Source organism: Nerophis ophidion, linkage group LG04, assembly GCF_033978795.1.
Source record: "Nerophis ophidion isolate RoL-2023_Sa linkage group LG04, RoL_Noph_v1.0, whole genome shotgun sequence".
NCBI lineage: Eukaryota > Metazoa > Chordata > Actinopteri > Syngnathiformes > Syngnathidae > Nerophis > Nerophis ophidion.
The window spans coordinates 26,139,852-26,163,123 of record NC_084614.1 but is presented as its reverse complement, the minus strand read 5'-3'; the positions used below and the strand labels follow the sequence as shown (position 1 = coordinate 26,163,123).

Here is a 23,272-nt window from a genome sequence, read left to right as displayed (position 1 = left end):
ACAGAAATACAATGATTTGCAAATTTGGGAACTGAGGAAACTAATTGTTGAAGCTTTGAAAGTGGAATTCTTTCCCATTCTTGTTTTATGTAGAGTTTCAGTCATTCAACAGTCCGGGGTCACCGCTGTCGTATTTTACGCTTAATAATGCGCCACACATTTTTGATGGGAGACAGGTCTGGACTGCAGGCAGTCCAACATATGTTGCTCCGAAACCTGTAAGTACCTTTCAGCATTAATGGTGCCTTCACAGATGTGTTAGTTACCCATGCCTTGGGCACTAATGCACCCCCATACCATCACAGATGCTGGCTTTTCATCTTTGCGCCTACAACAATCCGGATGCTTCTTTTCCTCTTCGATCCGGAGGACACAAAGTCCACAGTTTCCCCCCAAAATTTGAAATGTGGACTCGTCAGACCACAGAACACTTTTGCACTTTGCATCAGTCCATCTAAGGTGAGCTTAGGCCCAGCGAAGCTGGCGGCGTTTCTGGGTGTTGTTGATAAATGGCTTTCGCGTTGCATATTTGAGCTTTAACTTGCACTTACAGATGTGGCGACAAACTGAATTTAGTGACAGTGGTTTTCTGAAGTGATATCCTTTAGAGATTGATGTTGGTTTTTGATACAGTGCCGTCTGAGGGATCGAAGGTCACGGTCATTCAATGTTGGTTTCCGGCCATGCCCCTTACGTGGAGTGATTTCTCCAGATTTTCTGAACCTTTTGATGATATTATGGACCGTAGATGTTGAAATCCCTAAATTTCTTGCAATTGCACTTTTAGAAACGTTGTTCTTAAACTGTTTGACCATTTGCTCACATAGTTGTGGACACAGGGGTGTACCTCGCCCCATCCTTTCTTGTGAAAGACTGAGCATATTTTGGGAAGCTGTTTTTATACCCAATCATGGCACCCACCTGTTCCCAATTAGCCTGCACACCTGTGGGATGTTCCAAATATGTGTTTGATGAGCATTCCTCAACTTTATCAGTATTTATTGCCATCTTTCCCAACTTCTTTGTCACGTGCTGCTGGCATCAAATTCTAAAGTTAATGATTATTTGCGGGCTTCACGGTAGGAGAGGGGTTAGTGCGTCTGCCTGACAATACGAAGGTCCTGCAGTCCTGGGTTGAATCCCAGGCTCGGGATCTTTCTATGTGGAGTTTGCATGTTCTCCCCGTGAATGCGTGGGTTCCCTCCGGGTACTCCGGCTTCCTCCCACTTCCAAAGACACGCACCTGGGGATAGGTTGATTGGCAACACTAAATTCGCCCTAGTGTGTGAATGTGAGTGTGAATGTTGTCTGTCTATCTGTGTTGGCCCTGCGATGAGATGGCGACTTGTCCAGGGTGTACACCGCCTTCCGCCCAATTGTAGCTGGGACAGGTGCCAGCGCCCTCCGCGACCCCAAAAGGGAATAAGCGGTACAAAATGGATGGATGGATGATCATTTGCAAAAAAAAATGTTTATCAGTTTGGACATCAAATATGTTGTCTTTGTAGCATATTCAACTGAATATGGGTTGAAAGTGATTTGCAAATCATTGTATTCCGTTTATATTTATATCTAACACAATTTCCCAACTCATATAGAAACGGGGTTTATATACTGTATTGTCACAAAGTTGTAACAAATGTCAACTTCCTATTAGTAGTTTTATTGTACATCTATAAACAAGCTTATTGGTGTGTCTAGCGGGATGGACAAAAGTTAACTCGAAAAAAATGCAGTCGTTTATAAATATTTACATTTTTCTCCGCGGCCCGGTAGCAAGTGCATCATGGATCGGTACTGGTCCCTGGACCAGTGGTTGAGCACTACTGATTTAAATTATTCAGACAGCTCTTATCTCAAAACACTCTTTAAAGGCCTACTGAAACCCACTACTACCAACCACGCAGTTTGATAGTTTATATATCAATGATGAAATATTAACATTGCAACACATGCCAATACGGCCTTTTTAGTTGACTAAATTGCAATTTTAAATTTCCCGCGGAGTTTTTTGTTGAAAACGTCGCGGAATGATGACGTGTACGCGTGACGTAACGGACTGTTAGGAAATATTAGCGCTGCGCACACACACACAGCTAAAAGTCGTCTGCTTTAACCACATAATTACACAGTATTTTAAACATCTGTGTTGCTGAATATTTTGCAATTTGTTCAATTAATAATGGAGAAGTCAAAGTAGAAAGATAGAGTTGGGAAGCTTTAGCCACACAAACACACAGTGATTCCTTGTTTAAAATTCCCGTAGGTGAAGCTTTACTATGGATCAGAGCGGTCAAGCGAACATGGATCCCAAACAAATGTCAACCGGCAATTTTCGGTGAGAAAATTGTGGTAAAAAGTCGCCACTTACTGGAGATCAGCTGAGCTTGTGCCGTTCATACAGCTGCCGTCGACTTCCATCAGACACTGGTGTCAAGACACCCTTGGACACACCCTTCCGACTATCTGGTACTATTAAACTCACTAAAACACTAGCAACACAATAGAAAAATAAGGGATTTCCCAAAATTATCCTATTAAAAGTGTCTAAAAACATCTGAATCTGTCCCAATGCAATCACGTTTTTTATTTTTTAATTGATTTTTTTTTGTTTTTCTAGTCCGTCGCTATCAATATCCTCAAACACGAATCTTTCATCCTTACTCAAATTAATGGGGAAATTGTCGTTTTCTCGGTCCGAATAGCTCTTTTTGTTGGAGGCTCCCATTAAAAAGAATGTGAAGATGTGAGGAGCAATCAACGGGGGCGTCATCGTCTGCGACTTCCGGTAAAGGCAGGGATTTTCTGTTAGCGACCAAAAGTTGCAAACTTTATCGTGGATGTTCTCTACTGAATCCTTTCAGCAAAAATATGGCAATATCGCGAAATGATCAAGTATGACACATAGAACGTCGACCTGTTATCCCTGTTTAAATAAGAAAATGTCATTTCAGTAGAATGGGAACGTAGATCGACCGGTAAATTGAGGGCTTTGCCTTCCGGCTCAGCTCCTTCTTCACCACAACGGATCGGTACAGCGTCCGCATTACTGAAGACGCCGCACCGATCCGTCTGTCCATCTCACGATCCACTCTTCCCCCACTCGTGAACAAGACTCCTAGGTACTTGAACTCCTCCACTTGGGGCAGGGTCTCCTCCCCAACCCGGAGATGGCACTCCACCCTTTACAATTTACCGGTCGATCTACGTTCCCATCCTCACCTATGGTCATGAGCTTTGGGTCATGACCGAAAGGATAAGATCACGGGTACAAGCGGCCGAAATGAGTTTCCTCCGCCGGGTGGCGGGGCTCTCCCTTAGAGATAGGGTGAGAAGATCTGCCATCCGGGAGGAACTCAAAGTAAAGCCGCTGCTCCTCCACATCGAGAGGAGCCAGATGAGGTGGTTCGGGCATCTGGTCAGGATGCCACCCGAACGCCTCCCTAGGGAGGTGTTTAGGGCACGTCCAACCAGTAGGAGGCCACGGGGAAGACCCAGGACACGTTGGGAAGACTATGTCTCCCTGCTGGCCTGGGAACGCCTCGGGATCCCCCGGGAGGAGCTAGACGATGTGGCTGGGGAGAGGGAAGTCTGGCTTTCCTGCTTAGGCTGCTACCCCCGCGACCTGACCTCGGATAAGCGGAAGAAGATGGATGGATGGATGGATCATTTCAGTAGGCCTTTAAGTTGAGCTACCACCATACTATACAGTTGATTATATATCATTACACATTGTTTCCTTACATATACTGTACATACATAGGTGGCCGCCCACATCACTTTGGATTCATCAGTTAGTGGCTCAGGTGGAAAAAGTTTGCACACCAAGCATGTTTGCATATTGCACTGGTGCTCCCATCCAATATAATCCTCCTGTTTGGTGTTTTTAGGTTTAGGCGAGTCCGTACATCAACCAGGGAGGGTTTTCTCCAGTAACAGTGGATGGATGGATGCCAACTGGTTCATGAGTGAGCTCTCAGGAAGCACGCTGATGATGGTGATGATGATGATGTTGATGTGAATATGGATTACATGGTGACGATGCCATGCAGCTCTAAAACCATCACTTACATCTGAACATTTGTTGGTGTTTTGACGTCATCGTTTTTCTTCTTAATTGCCTGCAAATTACGATTAAAAACAAAACAAAACATATTTACAGTATATACACTGAGTGTTTTGCACATTTTCCCTCTCCCGCCAACGTCGCGTCGACTTCCACGATGCTCCTCAATCCGGAGGCTGCGCAGTTTATCCTCACAAGAATGGAAGGGAAAGGTGTCAATCGCAGGAAAGACGTCCGAATCGCTGATTTTTCAACCTAGTGTACGTTGACACATCTGGGGAGGGATTTTTCCCCCCACCCTCCTCTCACGCCCTCGCTCTCTCCCTCCCTCTGTGTGTGTGTGTGTGTGTGTGTGTGTGTGTGTGTGTGGTGCTTTAACAGGACAGCTGTGTCATCAACAACCGGCGTGGTTTTGTTGTTGTCTCATCCGGGAGGCTACAGCCCGCCTCGGCGTATAAACACCACCAAGGTAGGTCTCACCTTCGATTGTCACCTCCTTTTTTCTTTTTTTTTTGTACTGTTGGCGCCACAAATGACATGGCGTGCGTGCATGTCGTCGCCGTAAATGCGGCTGATTAAGAGGGTTGGTGCACACATGCACCGCCTCGCTCGCATGGCTGCTGCGGAGTAAAGCATCGCAGCAGCGGCCTTTAAAAAAAAATATATATATATATATATCGTATTTTTTTCCATTTAAAGCGTTTTTGCCACACTCATCAGCGTGACAGCGGGGTGTTTTTTCCGCGCGCAACACGCAGCGTTCAACCTTGAAGCACCTGCAGTGCATCCTTTATTATTTTTGTAACGTAGCAAAATAGCACCCAAGTCGTGACGAAGGCTCCCCTTATGAATATTTCACCCCAAAACAAGCTCCTCCGTCAGCTGAGCGCTGATGCCCAAATGTGCGCGCCGCCGCCACGCATCAAACAGCAGGCGGGCTGTGCGCGCGCGCACGCTTCGAACATTCTGCTAAAGCCTCCTGATGGAGAACATCTGCATGTTTACGCAGGATAAAAAGCATGGCGGGATCACATCGTGGAGAGTGCGTGTGTGTGTGCAACAAAACAACAACAAAACACACAGGAAGCATTTACTGCGGCAGGATACTTATTTTGCTTGTGGATTTAACGTGTAATTAATGTTTTTTTTTCCTGGGGCGTGACAGTTGAGAGAAGTCCCCTCCCCAGGGATATGTTGATGGCACACTCACATGCATGTATGTGCATCAGAATGTGATGTTGGATTGTTCACTCTCACTCTGACCTTGAAGGCTGGATTGAGGAATAAGAAGGTAATTAGGCTGAGACAAGCAGGAGAAATGTTTGCGAATGCTTGCAGGAGAGAGGACGGGCTTTGCAAAGAGGGGGGGGGGGGGGGGGGGTCAATGAGTGCAGGTGGGTTTTAGGGATCCCGATGCGGACGGACGTTTGCCTGCGGAAGCCACTTATGGATGTGTGTGAACAAGTCGATGAAGACTGAGGTGTAGTAAACCTCCGCTCCTTTGAGGATTCACCCCGTTAAATTCACATTTCAAAAGACAAACTATAAGAAGCTTTAAAGGCCTACTGAAACCCAGTACTACCCACCACGCAGTCTGATATCAATGATGAAATATTAACATTGCAACACATGCCAATACGGCCTTTTTAGTTTACTTAATTGCAATTTTAAATTTCCCGCTGAGTTTTTTTCTTGAAAACGTCGCGTACTGATGACGTGTAGGCTTGACGTCACGGGCTGTTAGAGAATATGAGCGCTGCAAACGCACACAGCTAAAAGTCGTCTGCTTTAACCGCATAATTACACAGTATTTTGGAGATCTGTGTTGCTGAATCCTTTGCAATTTGTTCAATTAATATTGGAGAAGTCAAAGTAGAAAGACGGAGTTGGAAAGCTTTAGCCTTTAGCCACACAAACACAGGGTGATTCCTTGTTTAAAATTCACTGAGGTGAATGGATCACAGCAAACATGGATCCCAACCGAATGTCAATCAGCAGGTTTTGGTGAGAAAATTGTGGTAAAAAGTTGCTTCTTACCAGAGATCAGCTGAGCTTGTGCCGCCCATACAGCTGCCGTCGACTTCCCTGAGACACTGCGCGTCAACACCCGGTCGTGGACACACACATCCGACTATCAGGTGCTGTTAAACTCACCAAACACTAGCAACACAATAGAAAGATAAGGGCTTTCCCAGAATTATCCTAGTAAATGTGTTTAAAAACATCGGAATCCGTCCCAATGCAATCGCGTTTTTTTTTTTAAACTTTTTTTTTTCTGTTTTTTTTCTAGTCTGTCGCTAGAAATATCCTCAAACACGAATCTTTCATCCTCGCTCAAATTAATGGGGAAACTGTCGTTTTCTCGGTCCGAATAGCTGTTTTTGTTGGAGGCTCCCATTAGAAACAATGTGAAGATGTGAGGAGCCATCAACATGTGACGTCATCGTCTGCGACTTCCGGTAGAGGCAGGGCATTTGTGTTAGCAAGCAAAAATTGCGAACTTTATCGTGAATGTTCTCTACTAAATCCTTTCAGCAAAAATATGGCAATATTGCAAAATGATCAAGTATAACACATAGAATGGACCTGCTATTCCCGTTTAAATAAGACAATCTCATTTCAGTAGGCCTTTAAGGTCGAACACAAACCTCTAGTTTGTCTTCCGTAGAGGGGGGTGTAAGAAAGAGAACATCTTCCATTTACCACACAACCAATGTTTTTAAGTCAGTGTTTTTCAACCTTTTTTGAGCCAAGGCACATTTTTTGTGTTGACATTTTTTGTGCTGGCACAACACCAGCAGAAATCATTAAAAAATGAAACTCAGTTGACTGTAAAAAAATCGATGTCGCAATTGTTGGATATGACTTTCAACCATAACCAAGCATGCATCACTATAGCTGTGGTCTCAAAGTAGGTGTATTGTCACCACCTGTCACATCACGCCCTGACTTATTTTGAGTTTATTGCTTTTTTCCTGTGTGTAGTGTTTTAGTCCTTGTCTTGCGCTCCTATTTTGGTGGCTTTTCCTGTTTTGTTGGTGTTTTCCTGTAGCAGTTCCATGTCTTCCTTAAACGCTAATCCCCGCATCTGCTTTGTTTTAGCAATCAAGACTATTTAAGTTGTTGATATCCTTCTTTGTGGGGACATTGTTGATTGTCATGTCATGGTCGGATTTACATTGCTCCACAATAAGTCTTTGCTGTCGTCCAGCATTCTGTTTTTGTTTACTTTGTAGCCAGTTCAGTCTTAGTTTCGTTCTGCACAGCCATTCCTAAGCTTCAATGCCTTGTCTTAGGGGCACTCACCTTTCGTTCATTTTTGGTTCAAGCATTAGACACCTTGTTACCGTGGAGGTGGGGCACCGTAGTATGAGAGATTGTAAACAGGTCCACAAATCCTCTCATGTGACCAAGAAGACCTGATTGAGCTTTTTGTGGTGAGCAGCGGGTTTCAAATGTTAGCCTTTTCACATTATGTCTGCTTGTGCAAAAGGATGCGACTCACATTGTACGCTGAACATCAATTGATATAGCTGGGAGGGCTACAGACGATGCAATGCGGCGAGCTACTGATTGATGTAAGACACACATGGAAGAGGCTGACACTTTAAGAACAGTCTTTACTCTTGACTGACCAATACAAAAAAATACATTTGCAGTTAATAACTGTTTTAATCATCTATTATCTATCAATCTGTTTAACTCTCGTTAAAATGCCACAGTGAATCCTGAAACATATGCCTTCGTTGATTGATATCGAGCTGATGAAACATGTTTTATAGGACTATCTTTATAGTCAGATTCCTCGTATGCAAAATGTAAAGCACTTTCATGATGAAGATTTGTCACCTGTCCTTTTTATTCACAGCTATATTGAATGCCACTAATGTATAGCAAATACATGAAATAAAACAAAAGTGACACCCAATAAATGTATAGACATCATTTTGTTTAGGGCTTGCCATAATATGTTGACTTATTGGCTTCAATGTTAAGCACATGTGAACGATCCAATAGAAGAGTTGTACAGTGCATTACACATTTTGTTTTATTACAGTCTTATTCCAAAATGGAATAAATCCAGTTTAGTCCTCAAAATTTTACAGACATGACCACATAATAACAATGTGAGATTGTTAGATTTGCAAAAAAAATAAAAGTAAATAATCCCATGCCCATTAGTACTCGCAGCCTTTGCTCAATGCTTTCTATCCAATATGATGAAACTTGAGAGGTGCTTCAAATAAGAATGGTTGAAACTGCCCAAAGATAGGTGTGCCAAGCTTGTGGCATCGTATTCAAAAGAGGCTGTAATTGCTACGATAGGTGCATCAACAAAGAATCAAGCAAAGGCTGTGAATACTTACTGTAAATACATGTGATGTTTTAGTTTTTTATTTTGAACAAATTTGCAAAAGTAAAAAAAAAAAGTCACTTTGTCATTACGGGGTATTATGTGTGGAACTTTGAGGACAAAAATGTATCTAGTATTCCCTTTTGTAATAAGGCTGTAATAAGAAAAAGTGAATAATTTCTAGATGTACTGTATGTGAAGTCTGATTTGTGAAGAGTGAAGTTAATAGTCCTCACATTCCTGATTCATAACAATATTCAATTCTATTTTTTACTTGGATTTTATTTTATTACTATTGGCTGCAGAAGTATGACTTAATGTATATGTTCCGCGAGTAAGCCAGACATGGCCTAAAACCGTCTTTTTAAAAATCTAAACTTAAAAAAAGCGAACAAACCAAAAATAAATGTATATTTTTTTTACAGTTATGATTTGATTATTGGAATAAAGTACCTGGGAATTGATACCAGTACTGTACTTAACGATACCAATTTTCGGTACTTTTGTGTGCTCATGCTAATTTATAATAAATAAATAAAATCTCAAAATTTTCAACCCTAATAATTAACATATTAATCAATTATTATATTTTTATGTTGCCTTTTTAAAATTACATACTTTTTGTCTTGTCTTGTCATGTCTTTAAATTGTGAAGGTGTGTCCATGGAAGGGGCTCTTTGCAACCTTTACTTGGCTGCCCAATGCAGTGGTTCTCAAATGGGGGTACGCGTACCCCTGGGGGTACTTGAAGGTATGCCAAGGTGTACGTGAGATTTTTAAAAAATATTCTAAAAATAGCAACAATCAAAAATCCTTTATAAATATATTTATTGAATAATACTTCAACAAAATATGAATGTAAGTTCATAAACTGTGAAAAGAAATGCAACAATGCAACATTCAGTGTTGACAGCTAGATTTTTTGTGGACATGTTCCATAATTATTGATGTTAAAGATTTATTTTTTTGTGAAGAAATGTTTAGAATTAAGTTCATAAATCCAGATGGATTTCTATTACAATCCCCGAAGAGGGCACTTTAAGTTGATTACTTCTATGTGTAGAAATCTTTATTTATAATTGAATCACTTGTTTATTTTTCAACAAGTTTTTTGTTAATTTTATATCTTTTTTTCCAAATAGTTAAAGAAAGACCACTCCAAATGAGCAATATTTTGCACTGTTATACACTTTAATAAATCAGAAACTGATGACATCGTGCTGTATTTTACTTCTTTATCTCTTTTTTTCAGCCAAAAATGCTTTGCTCTGAATAGGGGGTACTTGAATTAAAAAAATGTTCACAAGGGGTACATCACTGAAAAAAAGTTGGGAACCACTGGCCTAATCAGCACTAACTTTGCAATGTCTTTTAAGCAGTAGATGCCACCCTCTTAAAGTTTTCTATACGTAATGACGCAACCACACCCGTACGTAACACGTGCACAAGCATTAGTGATTTGGCGAGCTAACATTAGATATTGAATGTATATTCTATGATAACAACAACATGATCGCAAATTGTTGCTTCTCTAGGACTGTTTTTTGCGCTACCTGTGTGTGTGTGTGTGTGTGTGTGTGTGCGTGTGTGTGTGTGTGTGTGTGTGTGTGTGTGACAGTGTCAAGACGGGGGGGGGGGTCGCAGCTTGCTGCGGGGTCGTTCTCCCAGGAAGGCAGACGGACTTAAGTACCAAATATTGTCACACACACACTAGGTGTAGTGAAATTTGTCCTTTGCATTTGACCCATTCCCTTGATCACCCCCTGGGAAGTGAGGGGAGCAGTGAGCAGCAGCGGTGCCGCGCCCGGGAATCATTTATGGTGATTTAACCCCCAATTCCAATCCTTGATGCTGAGTGCCAAGCAGGGGAGGCAATGGGTCCCATTTTTATAGTCTTTGGTATGACTCGGCCGGATTTGAACTCACAACCTACCGATCTCAGGGCGGACACTCTAACCACTAGGCCACTGAGTAGTCGGGACATGGCGTGCAGGTATAAACATGATTTAATCTTGAATCTCAAAAAAGCGAAAACGAAAAGGCGCACAAGGTGAAAGCACAACTTGAAAGCACAACTTGACGCAGGAAACAAAACTAACACTTAGACTGAACTACGGACATGAAACAAAAGTAGCTAACTGTGCCATGAATAAACAAAAAAACTTAGTTGGCGTGGCATGAAAAGAACAGAGGCATTGCATGAAACAAGCTAGACTTACTGTGGCAAGAACAGAGCATGAAACAAACAAAGACGCCAGGAGGACTGACTGGAAATGACAATGTGGAGGGGAGCGTGGTCCACGCGCCACCTGCGGGCAGGGCATGTGCAGGAGCCGGCTAGAAGCAGATGACAGGTGAGTGGGTACCTCAGCTGAAAGGAGTTGTCTGGTCGCCTGTCTCTTCACTAGCAGCGCCGGGGGCCGCAGAGGGGGAGCCGAAAAGGCAGAGAGGACAGCCGCAAGGCAGAGTAGGAGAGAGAGACCCGAAAACAACAAATAAAAAGACAAGATTGAGGGAGGAAGAAAAAGACAAGGAGGAAGACAGAGAAGAAGAACAAGGGAAAAATTAAGAGAAGACCGGGGGCACAGGTGGCAGTCTTCATTTCCCGCCCCTTCAAAAAGGGGAGAGGGGAGTTTGCTTAACCGGTCGGAGTTCCGGCTTGCGTCTGGTGATGGAGGTCTGTGAAGATGCGGGGCTGACGGTCCAACGGCGGGGCAGGGCACACCGGAGCCCGGCCCAAGATGGAGGCGTGGACGGCGAGCGGTGAGGCAGAGCGTGCCGGGAGCGACGCAGTAATCGAGATCAGGTGCGGGGGTCGCGCACATGTACGCTATTAATGAATCTCCTCTCGCCGAATAAAAGGGCATCAACAGCACAAGAGGAGAGAGACACACGAGAGCCAGAAGACACAGCGTATGCAACGCGGAAGAGAGCGAGCGTGAGATGGAGAGCGAGAGGCAGACGACGTGGGCGACTGAAAATTCACCAGATAAAGATTGTCTTTATTGAAAAATAAAGAAGTCTCCACCTGCTTGAGCTAATATCCTTCCTTGGTGGTCCTGGGAACCCGCACGACAGCATGAGACTGTCACAGACAAACTTAAATACTGCCTCTGATTAATGCCCGGGAAGCAGGTGAGCACTAATCAGAGACAGGTGAACACAATAATTAACCATGGCAACAAAACAAGGGAGCGAAAAAACAGCAAGCAATGGAGTCGTCATGGAAACTAAAACAAACAAGGGTGCACAAAAACAGGAACTAATGGAGTCCAAAACTACCAGAAAACACAAAAACATGATCCGGACCACAGATCATGACAGAGAGACAGCGGTGAGTGACAAACCTGAATGGTTAACAAATTCCATGGACCAATGACCAATTTTTATTCTATATATAATTAGAAAACTACTTTTTTTAAAAATACTTTTAAAAACACATGTTCTAATAAACCAATAATCCTGGGGTTGAAAACTAACTGAGCATGTTGCAATTAAGGGGAAGATAAACAATTATTGCAAACTTGAAATGAACAAACATCCCTGCATGCACAGAACACATGACCAAGCACATTATTGCTTACCGTACAGTACATAGTATGTGTGTTGTTCTCCATCCGGCTATGCAAACCCACTGAAATAATTCTTTGAAACGCTCCCTGTCTGGTCAGTAAGCATCTCTCAGCATCCAAGCCTCGCGTCAGTCGCTAGGCAAGAGTAATGATGTGTGCGAATGATTTCCTTGAGGCGGCTCATCTTTGTTCATTTCCCCTCTGTTTTCCTCTTATTATTGTTTTCAAAGTCATTTGCATGGCGCCTCGCAAAATGAATAACACGGACACACTTTTCCCAGTCTCGTTGGCAGTGATGTCCCAGAACGTGAGATGAAAAGGGGCTCCCTTTCCAAGAAGGTGCTTCGTTTGAGCACGTTATCTCGCTTTCTGTATTTAAAGGGGCTGTTTGCAACTTGCTCAAAGTTACATTTATCAAACCAGGACTTATAGCTTATGTTACCATTTGTGCTTTAAAGGCCTACTGAAATGAGATTTTCTTATTTAAAAGGGGATAGCAGGTCCATTCTATTTGTCATACTTGATCATTTCGCGATATTGCCATATTTTTGCTGATAGGATTTAGTAGAGAACATCCACGATAAAGTTAGCAACTTTCGGTGCTAAGACAAAAGCCCTGCCTCTACCGGAAGTCGCAGACGATGACGTCGCAAGTGTGGGGGCTCCTCACATATTCACATTGTTTTTAATGGGAGCCTCCAACAAAAAGTGCTATTCGGACCGGGAAAACGACAATTTGTGTTTGAGGATATTAACTAGAAAAAAAAATGCGATTGGGACGGATTCCGATGTTTTTAGACACATTTACTAGGATAATTCTGGGAAATCCCTTATCTTTCTATTGTGTTGCTAGTGTTTTAATGAGTTAAATAGTACCTGATAGTCGGAGGTGTACGTCCACGGGTGTCTTGACGCGCAGTGACTCAGGGAAGTCGACGGCAGCTATGGATGACATAAGCTCAGCTTTTCTCCGGTAAGAAGCGACTTTTTAACCACAATTTTCTCACCGAAACCTGCTGTTTGACATTCCGTCTTAATTCATGTTGGCTTGACCGCGCTCTGATCTATAGTAACGTTTCACCTTCAGGAATTTTAAACAAGGATTCACTGTGTGTTTGTGTGGCTAAAGGCTAAAGCTTCCCAACTCCATCTTTCTACTGTGACTTCTCCAATATTAATTGAACAAATTGCAAAAGATTCAGCAACATAGATCTCCAAAATACTGTGTAATTATGCCGTTTAAGCAGACGACATTTAGCTGTGTGTGCACACAGCGCTCATACTTCCTAAAAACCTGTGACGTCTTGTGTACACGTCATCATTACACGACGTTTCCAGGACGAAACTCCCGGGAAATTTAATATTGTAATTTAGTAAACTAAAAAGGCCGTATTGGCATGTGTTGCAATGTTAATATTTAATCATTGATGTATAAACCATCAGACTGCATGGTGGGTAGTAGTGGGTTTCAGTAGGACTTTAACGGAACATGTATTTTTTTCAAGTGTGCATATTTTATAATGAATAAAAAAAAGTTTAATCTCGTCTATATGCACACAAAGTGGTCATGTTGTTGTTTTGATCGAATATACATTCAATGATAGCCAACATTAGTAGCTATCCATCCATCCATTTCTACCGCTTATCCATTTAGGGGATTGCGGGGGTGCTGGAGCCTATCTCGGCTACAATCGGGCGGAAACATTGCTAAATTGCAATCATTGGCTAACAAGAAACTAAGCTAAAGCATGTGTCTTACATAGGAAGAAGTTTATGTACCCAAACCTGGAAGACGGACAGCTATAATGCTTACAACTCTTTGGAAAGTTATCGCTCTCTAGGTAACTGCATAAAGGTTACAAACAGGCTCTTTTACTAATTCCTAAGAGGATGATTTAGTCAAATGACTTACAATAAAATCGATGTTTGTTGCGTGAACGCATTCAATTTACCTTGAATTTAAGGGATTTGTTTTTATTTTTTGCAGCAATAAAGTTTGTGACTCTTAGGGGTGTACCGATTGCAATATTTTGGTACAGGTACCAAATGTATTTCAAAACTTTTCGATACTTTTCAAGATAAATGGCATTTAAAAATGTCATTGTAGGCTTTATTTTAACAGAAAGTCTTATGATACGGTATGATCCTTATTGCAATAAAAAAATCTATTTTGGCATTACATGACATATTAAACATACAAGACAACTTCTCTTTTAGTCGTGAATAACTAAATGGGTTAAAAACTCTCCTAATTTGGCTGCTGACGTATGCAGTAACATATTGTGTCATTTCTCATTCTATTATTTTGTCAAAATTATGAGAGACAAGCGGTAGGAAATGGATGGATTTTCAATCTACTTCATTTACTGTTAATACTTTAAGTAAAAAGGTAAGTTTTAACAACCTATATTTACACTAAGTAACCACGTGTTGTAATATGTTCTAGTTACATTTCTAGCAAAATGTAATAAGACCTTACTCTTATACTTTACATCAGTTTTGGCTGATACCACTGATTTGGGTATCGAGCCAATACCAATTAGTTACAAGGTCATACATCGATCATAATTAAAGTTCACCTGTGTCTCGGTAAGTATTTCCTGAGTTATTAAACAATCAAAATCAATTAGGAAATATTGATGTAGTCATTGTAATATCGATTATTAACGGTTCTTGCACTTGGTATCGTTACAGTCGATATTTGTGTCGATATTTTGTCGATCCACCCATCTATTTACATTCAGGAGCACTAGCTTGCTTTTAGCTATATTGTATCATCCTACTGTTCAACTACGTAATGAAGAGGACCTCAGGGGCCCGGACATCGGAATGTGGATGTTTCGTCAGAAAGCGCCTTCGCAGGTTAGATTTCTTTGAGACTGCGTTGACTTAATTATAATGTAAATACATCTGCTTTCACACTGCAGTGTCAATAAATTAATTAGTCTGCCCTCGCTACTTGTTTCTAGCATGTACAGCTAGTTAACAGGATGATGAAACAGAAGCTCCAGAAGTTTTGCGAAGGATAGATGTTCCTTCTTTAGAAATATTTTCCTTCCTCAGTTTTATTGCTTTACACTTCTTCCTTCATTGAGGTTTGTAAGACTGAAAATATAAATATAAAATAAACATTACAAAATTACAAGGTCTATTCTTTATTTTACATAAATAATATAGAAGACTAATACAGCCACACAATAAACTGAAGATGTTTGCCCATATAGAAAGTAAACAACATCCACATAAACATTGCACAAAATGGATGGCTCAAGAGAATTAAACCTAAGGTGTAACGTTATTCCCTTTTAATGGTCAAATTTAGCGCTACATGGAATAAACAATTTTTAACCACCAAAGTTACTCTCAGATAAAAAAAAAAAAACGGACATGACCACGAATACAAAGACATCACAAAGTCAGCAATTTCAATACGTTACAAAATAAATATCTTCATGCAGCTACTTACAAATGTTTGACCAAGTTTCTGGATGAAGTTTACACGTGTGGATTATTACTGTTGTTGCTGCTTGTCGCTTAAAAGGTCTGCCAGGAAACAATGACCTTAGCACTTGCTCGGGGCAGAACATTCATACTTTGTTGTCCAGTCGTTGTTAAAAGTCTGATTTTTGCAATTTATTTAGATTTTTTTAAGGGTTAAATAAATAGCTTTCCTCTACTCACCCCACTGCTGCTTCACTGTGACACATATGCCTCGATGTTGCCCCCGGCGGGGTGGCAGGAGTACAGCATACATGACCAACCTTAGTTTGAATGGTTTAAATCAGTGGTTCTTAACCTTATTGGAGGTACAACCCCACCAATTTCATATGCGCATTCACCGAACCCTTCTTTAGCGAAAAACAACACAAAAAAAACATTTTTTCAAATTCAATACAAATTATGTTGTTTTTTTTTACTGGTGCACAAAATCAATCGTGCATGAACCTCACATTGTGCAAAGAATAAAACCAACACAGTGCATGAACTCACAACAAATTACACACCTGCAAATCAGATGGAAAATTAGAGGGAACATTGATTGGGGGTGTCCATAATACGCCGATAGGGAGAAGTTTTTATTTCCGCCGAACCCCTGAGGCCGACTCACCGAACCCAGGTTAAGAACCCCATCCATCCATTTTCTACCGCTTATTCCCTTACGGGGTCGCGGGGGGCGCTGGCGCCTATCTCAGCTACAATCGGGCGGAAGGCGGGGTACACCCTGGACAAGTCACCACCTCATCACAGGGCCAACACAGATAGACAGACAACATTCACACTCACATTCACACACTAGGGCCAATTTAGTGTTGCCAATCAACCTATCCCCAGGTGCATGTATTTGGAGGTGGGAGGAAGCTGGAGTACCCGGAGGGAACCCACGCATTCACGGGGAGAACATGCAAACTCCACACAGAAAGATCCCGAGCCTGGATTTGAACCCAGGACTGCAGGAACTTCGTATTGTGAGGCAGACGCACTAACCCCTCTGCCACCGTGAAGCCAGGTTAAGAACCACTGGTTTAAATCAAGGAACCTATTTGAGTGATGTCATGCGAGCCAAATGAAAAGCTTTGGCAGGCTGGATGTGGCTCGCAATCCACCACTTGAATAGACCTGTCTTACGGTGTGTGGTGAAGAATCTTTAGCTATTCCTTGTCCTGCAGGGTTGATATTTGTAAAACCACAGTTTATTTGTCACAATGGAGGCGAAGATTAGTGAAAATGCATCCATTCAACCTCTTCTTTCTCCACACTGTGTCTGCTTGAAGACACATGCGTGTGTTGACCAACATGCACCTCTGCTCGTATCACCAGCAATGTGACTACGTGACGATTGCCAGTCATGTCTGTAAAAAGTTCAATATAAAGTACCGGTATTTTTCAGAGGTAGTATAGTACCTATTTTAATTCATTAGAACAGTGGTACTTTATCAGTACCGGTATACAATACAAACCTAGCGACTAGGCTTGGGCCGATAAATCAATTTATCAAACATTATATGAAAATGAACTCGATAACTTTGCCGCCATCGATAAATTGTCATGTTTGTTTTTTTCGTCTTTCATTTTCAAACAGGGTGCAAGGCGGTTCACTTCATGCATCACTCTTAGCATGTTTATTCATCAGGAGTATTGCATGAACGCAGTGAATCCTCTTGACCGTCATCTCCAATCTTTGTATCAGTGGGTGGAGGTGGGACTGCTAGCTTACATACACAGGGAGCATCGAGAGAGCTTCGCTAGTTAGAACCACTGCAACGTAACAATTAGGAGGAAAAAAATACAATTGCAAAGCAAAATGCCTGGTGTGGAAATATTTTGGCTTCAAACTACGAGGAGCCCGTCAATATGGACGGATGAGCCTGTATGCCCAATTTGTTGGAAAGTGATGGCAACAAAAAAGATAATAACAAAAACACATGAGCCAACTTTTTGTTAAATTTTAATTGAAGTAAAATGTTTGTGTCAACATAGATGGAGCGTTGATTTTCTTTGTTTGTTTACATATTTAGGATGTCAAAACTCATTCATCTTCCATTTACAATTGTAAAAAAATACTGAGAAATAAGTTTATTGCATTCAAAAGGGTAACGTATTATTTTCGTGTCTCCCCATTTGTAGCATTAAAAGATTACAGTTGGTACAAAATGTGGCTGCTAGACTTTTGACAAGGACAAAAAAAGTTTGATCACATTACGCCTGTACTGGCTCACCTGCACTGGCTTCCTGTGCACTTAAGATGTGACTTTAAGGTTTTACTACTTACGTATAAAATACTACACGGTCTAGCTCCAGCCTATCTTGCCAATTGTATTGTATCATATGTCCCGGCAGGAACTCTGCGTTCAAAGGACTCCAGCTCATTAGTAAATCCCAGAGCCCAAAAATATTCTGCGGGCTATAGAGCGTTTTCCGTTCGGGCTCCAGTACTCTGGAATGCCCTCCCGGTAACAGTTCAAGATGCTACCTCAGTAGAAGGATTTAAGTCTCACCTTAAAATTCATTTGTATACTCTAGCCTTTAAATAGACCCCCTTTTTAGACCAGTTGATCTGCCGTTTCTTTTCTTTTTCTCCTCTGTCCCACTAGTGGGGTCCAGTCCGGTGGCCATGGATGAGGTGCTGGCTGTCCTGAGCCGGGACCCAGGATGGACCGCTCGTCTGTGTTTCGGCTGGGACATTAGGGACAGCGTGGCGCAGTGAGAGAGTGGCCGTGCGCAACCCGAGGGTCCCTGGTTCAATCCCCACCTAGTACCAACCTCATAACGTCCGTTGTGTCCTGAGAGCAAGACACTTCACCCTTGCTCCTGATGGGTTCTGGTTAGCGCCTTGCAAGGCAGCTCCCTCCATCAGTGTGTGAATGCGTGTGTGAATGGGTAAATGTGGAAGGAGTGTCAAAGCAAGCGCTTTGAGTACCTTGAAGGGAGAAAAGCGCTATACTAGTACAACCCATTTATCATTTATTTATTTTACATCCCTGGGCTGCTGATCCGCCTCCGCTTGGTGTGGTTTCCTGCTGGCTCCACTGTGGAAGGGACTCTCTCTGCTGTGTTGGATCCACTTTGGACTGGACTCTCACGGTTGTGTTGGATCCACTATGGATTGAACTTTCACAGTATGATGTTAGACCCGCTCGACATCTATTGCTTTCGGTTCCCCTGGAGGGGGGGAGGGGTTGCCCACATATGCGGTCCTCTCCAAGGTTTCTCATAGTCATTATTGTTACTGCACTGGGTGTGAGTTTTCCTTGCCCTTATGTGGGCTCTACCGAGGATGTCGTTGTGGTTTGTGTTGTGGTTTGTGCAGCCCTTTGAGACACTAGTAATTTAGGGCTATATAAATAATCATTGATTGATTGATTGATTGATTTTATTACTATATGTTCTGAGTACATTAATGCTTGATTTGGCAATAATTCATCGGCCAAGGCCTACGTGTAACGATCATGTTTCCTCCGTTCAGTGTGCACAGATTGTACAGATAAAGTTGGCCGTCATCGTACATCTGATAAACAAAATAATTATTGTTGTGCATGACCATGTCCCACGCATTCACGGGGAGAACATGCAAACTCCACACAGAGAGATAGGCGCCAGCGCCCCCCGCGACCCCGAAAGGGAATAAGCGGTAGAAAATGGATGGATGGATGGATGACCATGTCAGCTATGGTGTGTGCATAGGAGCTGTGTAGAGAACGTGAGACGTCATCTACTGTAAGGAGTTCATACAGCAAGCGACACACGCAGTCTCATTAAGATGTATTTGGTTAGCAATACATCTTTCTGTGGCGGTCCAAATTAATGTATGGGAAACATTTCCTTTTTGTTGCCCGTCAAAGTTCAAATTCTAATCTGCTTGGAGCTAAAAGAACATCTTAGTGTATGTATGGTTTGGCTGTCCCAAAGTGCTAATTTATTGGGTTGTGTGTGTGTGTGTGTGTGTGTGTGTGTGTGTTTGTGTGTGCGTGTGCGTGTGTGCGTGCGTGTGTGCGTGTGTGCGTGTGTGTGTGTGGCCTTCCTAAAAGGTCACAGTAAAGCAGAGAAGTATCAGCTTTATGCAAGAGTGTGTGCAACAGGTGATTTTACACTGTGACTTCTGCATGCTTTAAAACACAAATGCCAATGTGATGGTAGAAAATGGCCTGCAAATGTCAAAGTAATCTTCATTTGGACTGAAAAGTCACAAACCATTCACCCGAACAAGCAATTGATCATGCAAATTGTCCTCTTTGAGTAAAGTGATGCAAAAATCCACATATATATCTCCAATACATGAACAGCATCATCTTGTAAGGTGTGCGTACGCTGCCGGTTGTTACTTGTTGCTGCAAGATCCTTGGAGTGCAGCTTCAACTTTCTTTGAACCGTCTCTTCTTTAAAAGTTCTGACATGCAGACCCCCCTTCCCTTCAAGCTTTAGGCTCATGCTCTCTTGTGTATTTGATAAAATGTTTTTGTTTTTTTTAACATCTGAAGTGAAGGCTTCGAAAGCTTTTTATCTCCATTACCCTGATTCACCTCCATGTAGCGGTTCAAAGTAAATTGTGGTGTCACGTTTCTTTAATGTTAGTTATTTCCCATCTTGTTGCTTGTGGAGTAGTACTTTTCTAGGAGTGTTTTTTTCTCTTTTTTTACACTGTATACATGAACATGTAGGCACACTTTCAGGGTTAATGGCAAGAAGTGGAACAGTGTGGCTTTGATGGTAGAACAGTCGTCCAGAAAGCTCAGGGTTCCTGGTACGAATACAGCTTCGCTGCCCCTGTGTCCTTGGGCAAGTTACTTCACTCACCCTGCTCCCAATGCCACACACACTGGTTTATGAATGTGCATGAATGTTTGGATGTGGTGGGAGAGGCTGTCGGCGTAAATTGGCAGCCGTCAGTCCATCCCAGTGCAACTGGGGCTCCAAATGTAGCTTACTACCATGATAATGTGAGGGTTCTAGAAAAATGCTGTGCTGCACAGATCTAATCCATTATTATTAAGACGGCTTGAGTGTTTTATTTTTCAGCTTTTCCCATCAGGTTACGCCACAGTGAGTCAATCGCATTTTCCATGTTCCTTTTTTGCCCTTACTTAGGCAACCCTCTCATTTATCCAGGCTTGGGTGCCGCACTAATCCAAACTGCACCGTTTGCAGGAAAGACACATTATAGTACGGTGGAACTTCCATTTAGAAACATAATTTGTTCCTAATTCTTTATTGTTAATTAGAACAGGCTGTGTATATAGAAAGGTTTGTATATTGAAGCAAAAATCTCCGAAAGAAAAAATGTAACCATAAAAAAATGGGGTTCCAGCCTCGACAAGTCCTTATTTCAGAAAAAGTTTGTATACTTTGAAAACAATATTAAGCACTATACATTACTGTATATCAAACAAAAATATTAAGAGGCAGGGCTCAACTTTATAATTAAAAAAGCAGAGATTAAACAATAACTAGTGGAATTGTCCTCATTTCCAGTCACCCAGCCGAGACACGCACAGGCGGTCAATAGCTCTGTGATGCACTCACAATGATAAGGAATAAAAAATGTAATTCCTTGTACCTTGATGGTTAAACTTCTTGGTGTGCAGCGGAAGAAAGGAGGCGGAGTCAGTGTCGTCAACGCTGTAGATACTTCCTAAATGTTTAAACCACACATCGCTTGTCAATTGCTTTATTTCGACTTATATTGAGCTAGTATAACTAAAACATATTGAAAAAAGGCCAAACACCTAAAAAGCACACCAAGTAGCATGGTAGGTAACGACAGCACTGCTGTGCTGACGAAATGAGCACCAGATATCAATCAAAATGGATGTGCTAGCGCAATGGTTCTCAAATGGGGGTACGCGTACCCCTGGGGGTACTTGAAGGTATGCCAAGGGGTATGTGATATTTTTTACAAATATTCTTAAAATACAAACAATGAAAACATCCTTTTTAAATATATTTATTGAATAATACTTCAACAAAATATGAATGTAAGTTCATAAACTGTGAAAAGAAATGCAACAATGCAATATTCATTGTTGACAGCTAGATTTTTTGTGGGCATGTTCCATGAATATTGATGTTAAAGATTTATTTTTTGTGAAGAAATGTTTAAAATTAAGTTCATGAATCCAGATTGATCTCTATTACAATCCCCAAAGAGGGCACTTTAATTTGATGATTACTTCTATGTGTAGAAATCTTTATTTATAATTGAATCACTTTTTTATTTTTAAATTTTTAAAGTTTCTAGTTATTTTTAAATCTTTTTTTCCCAAATAGTTCAAGAAAGACCACTACAAATGAGCAATATTTTGCACTGTTATACAATTTACTAAATCAGAAACTGATGGCATAGTGCTGTATTTTACTTCTTTATCTCTTTTTTTCAACCAAAAATGCTTTGCTCTGATTAGGGGGTACTTGAATTAAAAAATATTCACAGGGGGTACATCACTGAAAAAAGGTTGAGAACCACTGTGCTTGCGGACACAAACCGGGTGAATAAAACGTTCGTACAACAAAGCATATTTTTATTGTGTGTGTGGTAAGTCCGTACAGTAAGGGGTTCTTATATGAAGGTTGCTCTGTGTTACATTGTTAAAATTTAGGGACCATGTCGTAAAATTATTAGGTCCTCAAAGGGGAAAAAGTAATCTCCATGAAGGTGTACACAAGAGCACAATGCTTAGTAGGCCTGAGGGTATTTTTGTCACCTGTCATCCGTCACAGTTAGTGTACAGTTAGTTAGTACATTTTGATCGCGCAGGGAGGGGCGGGAATCGGCCAAGTGAGACCCCTGAGCTGAGAAGCTGCCAGTCATAACTACTGTACATGTCCAACAAACGTGCGGGATTTGTTGTCTCAACACCTGCAGCATAGCCCTTAAAAGCATCTGAATAAGGTTTAGATGCAGTCACCTGATGGAGAATGTCCTCATACATGTGACACAGTGTAGCTCCGTTAATGGACGTCTTTATTTCCTCGCACGAGTGTTCGTATTATGTCCGGGGGCTTAGGTCTTCAGAGACGTGACGTGTACAGTATGTGTACAGATGAATGAGTGGGAGAGCTGTGTGTAGGAGTGTGTGTGTGTGTGTGTGTGTGTCTGTGTGTGGGCTAGCAACGCTCTGATTCGTAAATGTGGGGGCTTTTGAGCACGAGGAGTGGGATGTTGGAAGTCCACTTGTGGCCTACAGGTTGAGGTAATCACACCAACACTTTTGCTGCTTTCTTAGTAGTATATTGTGATAGCTATAGGAGGGTTTTCCCTCTGTTTTCGCATGCTGCACTTTTTGTACAAGCATTTTCACCAGATGTTTGACCTGGTTTTCAAACTGATATGATTGGGTCAAAGAATTGGTGACTGAGTGCCTGTGCTTTTCTGATTGAGTATGACTGCAAAATAAGCAACGACAAAGCCAAAGAAAGTTGCATGTAGCAGCACTTTGACAAAAATGGTGAGAAACACTAAATAAAATCATTCTGATTAGGGGCCCATTTTAAATGCAAACATTACGTTGAATATGTATTCATCCATTTCATACATCATTTATATATTTCACATTGTTTTATGCATGTAAAATACAACTATTCTCTATCAATGTGAAGTGAAGTGAATTATATTTAGATTGCGCTTTTCTCTAGTGACTCAAAGCGCTTTACATAGTGAAACCCAATATCTATTTTTAGTGTGGGTGGCACTGTTAGCAGGTGGCTAAAGTGTCTTGCCCAAGGACACAACGGCAGTGACTAGGATGGCGGAAGCGGGGATCGAACCTGCAACCCTCAAGTTGCTGG

At 41.7% G+C, this 23,272-nt stretch overlaps 1 protein-coding gene across 8 annotated transcripts in view; it reads left to right on the top strand.

The window, feature by feature from the left end:
• Positions 1-4,416: 4,416 nt before the first annotated feature.
• LOC133551202 (neuronal tyrosine-phosphorylated phosphoinositide-3-kinase adapter 1) overlaps positions 4,417-23,272 on the top strand; it is a 109,791-nt gene continuing 90,935 nt past the window's right edge. For all 8 annotated transcript variants that reach the window (XR_009806450.1, XR_009806449.1, XR_009806448.1 and 5 more), the window contains exon 1: positions 4,417-4,535. The gene's annotated coding sequence lies outside the window, so the exon portion shown is untranslated. The remainder of the gene's footprint in view (positions 4,536-23,272) is intronic.